At 40.4% G+C, this 4,045-nt stretch overlaps 1 pseudogene; it reads right to left on the bottom strand.

Annotated features, from left to right (window-relative positions):
- Positions 1 to 478: 478 nt before the first annotated feature.
- Positions 479 to 3,039, bottom strand: LOC111813216 (annotated as a pseudogene).
- Between the last annotated feature and the right edge of the window lie 1,006 nt (positions 3,040 to 4,045).

The raw sequence follows: 4,045 nt of genomic DNA, 5'->3' as shown, positions 1-4,045 counted from the left end.
GAGGGTCTCACACACGAGGCATGCCTGGGATTGGTCCGGAGAGTTTCCATGGGCACATGGGAGCCAAAAGCTTCAAACTTTGTTTTAATGTATCTCAAAATTCTTTGTCAGATTTTTGGTTGTTTTCATTAAAAAGTATTGATTTTTTAAAACTGATAACTTAAGAACTTACACATACACACACACACACACACACACACACACACACACACACACACACAATGGTCCATAAAACATTTTCCTTTCCTTTTGAAGGTTTTATCATGCATTTTTATCATTAACCAGTCTTTCACGATTATAAATAGTCAATTGGGAGAAACAGTTCTGAGACCAGTTTACCACCACTGATTAAGACTGGGGTGGCAGGTGTTAGGGTTAATATTCATTTAGCCTTCTGAGCTTTCTGGACAGACTTGGTGACCTTGCTAGCTCCAGAAGCCTTCTTGTCCACAGCTTTGATGACACCCACAACAGCTGTCTATCTCATATTGCGAGCAGCAAAATAACCCAGAAATGCATAGCTCTTGATGCACATGGGCTTGCCTGGAACCATGTTGCCAATGGCAACATCACCAGATTTCAGAAACTTGGGCCCATCTTCTGGCTTCTTACCAGAACAGTGATCCATCTTTTCTTTCAGCTCTGCAAACTTTCAAGCAACATGAGCTGTGTGACAATCCAGGAAAGGGCATAGCCAGCACTGATCTGGCTGAGATAGTTCAGGATAATTTCCAGAGCAGCGAATCCAGCTGCTTCCATTGGGGGATCATTTTTGCTGTTACCAGCAGTATTGTCATGCTGGACAACTTTGACAGACATATTCTTGATGTTGAAACCCACATTGTTTTCAGAAAGAACTTCACTCAAAGATTCATGGTGCATTTCAACAGACTTGAATTCAGTTATGCCATTGACTGGAGCATAGGTGACCACCATGGCCAGTTGGAGAACACCAGTCTCTACTCATTCCACAGGGACAGTGCCAATACCATCAATTTTGTAGACATCCTGGAGGGGTAGCAGCAAAGGCTTCTCAGTTGGGCGAGTGTTTGGAAGGATGCAATCCAAGCTTCAAACAGTGTGGTTTCACTGGCATTGCCATCTTTATGAGTGACCTTTCATCCTTTGGACCAAGGCATGATAGCACTTGGCTCCAGCATGTTGTCACCATTCCAACCAGAAAATGGCACAAAAAATACAGTGTCATGGCTGTAGTTAATTTTCTTAACGTAGCTGCTGACTTCCTTAACAAATTCCTTGTATCTCTTCTGGCTGTAGGGTGGTTCCATGGAATCCATTTTGTTAACATCAACAATCAGTTGCTTCACACCCAGTGTGTAAGCCAGAAGAGCATGTTCATGGGTCTACCCATCCTTGGAGATACCAGCTTTGAATTCACCAACACCAGCAGCAACAATCAGGACAGCACAGTCAGCCTGAGATGTGCCTGTAATCATGTTTTAGATGAAGAGTCTGTGTTCAGGGGCATCAATGATGGTCACAGAGTACTTGCTGGTCTCTAATTTCCACAGGGAGATGTCAATGGTGATACCATACTCATGCTTAGCTTTCAGCTTATCCAAGACCCAAGCATACTTGAAAGAACCTTTCCCTATCTCAGCAGCCTCCTTCTCAAATTTTTCAATGGTTCTTCTGTTAATGCCAGTGCATTTCTAGATTAGATGGCCAGTGGTGGACTTGCCATAGTCCACATGTACAATGACTGATATTAATGTGAGTCTTTTCCTTTCCCATATTGGCTTTGATTTAGTGGTGGTTTTCACTACACCTGTGCTCTCATGGCAAACTCATTGCAAAAAAGGACAACTAATAATTATTGAATGCCAATTACTATGTGTAATATTAAACTGTACCAATGAACTTTGTATATACTGTTGCCTTAGAGTGTTCTATTTACCTTACATGTTGACTGGTTCACTTATCTATGCATTAGTTTGTTATACTGTATATTAGTCATCTGGAAAATATTTATTTACTGATTAATGGACATTTTCCAAATGTTGGTCCTGAAAGTGAAGCTTGATAGTGCCAAATTTGTTGGTTTCAGGATACTTGCAGGTTTGTATTCTGCATGTGTCTGGGTGGGTCATAAAGACTGAACGTTACAATCCATGCACGTCTGGTCGTTGATCTGGTTGCTTCCTCTCTGGTGCTCTTATCCTACCCTGTTTTCTAGAAACCATAAACTAAGTACTTTTATCTCACTGTGTACTTCTGCTATCATGTTTCTGTCCTGGAGCCAGACTAACATGGACTGGATCCCCTAAAACTGTAAGAAAAATTCAATCTTACTCCTTTAAAATGTGCATGTCTGGTATTGGGTCCTAGCATGGGCTAAAAATATATCAGTACATTTAATTTCATAAATTAAATGTCATATTCATTAATATTTCCTTTGCTGTCATCATGAACTTCCTTAATCTTCGGAAAACTACTATGCTTATAATGATGCCATAGGAGGCCAGGGCATGGCATTGTGGAGGGAGCAGTGGGGCGCCATTTTCCAGCTGAGGATTCTTATAAACCAGGGATACAGAATAGCAATACACAAACCTGATGCTGGATCAAGCTGATCCTTGCAGGGCTGGTGAGATAGCTCAGCTGACTAAGCACCTGCTTAGGCAAGCACAGGGACCAGGGTTCAATCCCTGATTCAGTCTGTACCAGACTCACCCCCAGGAATGCTGTGCCAGCCACCAAGACCTGGTTGGTGGTGCACACTTGTTATCCTAGTATTGAAAAGCCTGAAAAGAGGAGGATCACTATGAGTCTCAGCTATGTAGGGAGGCCCTGTACCAAATACACTTAAAAAAAAAAAAAAAAAAGAGAAAAAAAAAGAAAGAACAAGCTGAGCCTTACACCTAGCACCCATCTTCTCATGGCAGAACATGTTCCATAGAAGCTGGAACTTGATATCAGTCTTCTAGCATGAGATCAAGTGAACACTTATATCAACTATTAAAGAAGACAGAAAGGGATAGCAGCAACTGACTTTCCTGCCAGTGGCTTCTTGGGCATGCCGTAGTCCATTCTATTGCAGAATGCACCTTCCACTTTCCTTCAAAGCACCCTTTTCTATCTGAACTTTCTTTTCTACTTCTTTTTCTATTCTTATTCTTATTCTTGCTCTGAAATAGAAGATGATTTTTCATGGCCAACAATTATCCTGATTGATTTGGAGAAATAAGAACTTGGAAAGCACTGCTGCGCCTGTCCATTTGGTAATAGCAGTGAAGACACACTATGTCATTTCAATATTTTCTTTTGAAATCATTGCAACATAACTTTCATTTACTTTCCTTGAAAATGTCAGCCAAATACTCAAATATGTACAAACATAGTTTGCGTGTCAGTCATTCTTTCAAGTAGTAAGTGTGTTTAATGGAAAAAAAGTCCATGTGACTCAAATCACCAATTAACTACACCTATTTTTATGCATTTTTATGTGATAAAAAACCACTGCCTTTTTCATATAGAGAAGAAAAGCTTAGGCAACCTGATTTCATTACACAAAAATTAAAATTTGTGTTCAGAAGATTGATATGTAGTAAAAATAAATAGGTTTACTATTTAATAATAGGTGTTCTTGGTGGAAGTTGGCAATTTTTTTTCAGTGCCAGGGCATCATTGTAATTTGTGTCTAGATGTCTCCCCAAAGCTTCACATTCTTTTAGGAGGCAGCAAGACACATGTGTGTGATGCTAGGCTAGGACTTGTGATAAATGGAATGTAGAACTTGTGAAATTGGAATTGGTGTAGCATAGTTTTGGGCAGGGATAATGGAAGCTTCACCCTTTGTGTGGGTGGTAACAGTCAATAAGCTTATAGTCTGGGTAGAAAATAGAGGGACTAGAAAAAGGTGGCTGCTACTTACTGTCTCCTGCTTGCTCTGCATTGTTGCCTGCTTTGGAGCCAGCTTGTTATGCACTGAGACCTTCACAAATTATGAGGTGAAATAAATCTTTCCTCCTTGAACTTGTGTGTGTTCAGTATTTTGTCCCAGAAAGAGGAATGTAACTAAGAC

The sequence above is a fragment of the Octodon degus genome, unplaced genomic scaffold, assembly GCF_000260255.1.
Source record: "Octodon degus isolate 3935 unplaced genomic scaffold, OctDeg1.0 scaffold00172, whole genome shotgun sequence".
NCBI classification, from domain to species: domain Eukaryota; kingdom Metazoa; phylum Chordata; class Mammalia; order Rodentia; family Octodontidae; genus Octodon; species Octodon degus.
Note: the sequence above shows the minus strand (reverse complement) of the source record. Positions and strands in the feature narration are given on the sequence as shown.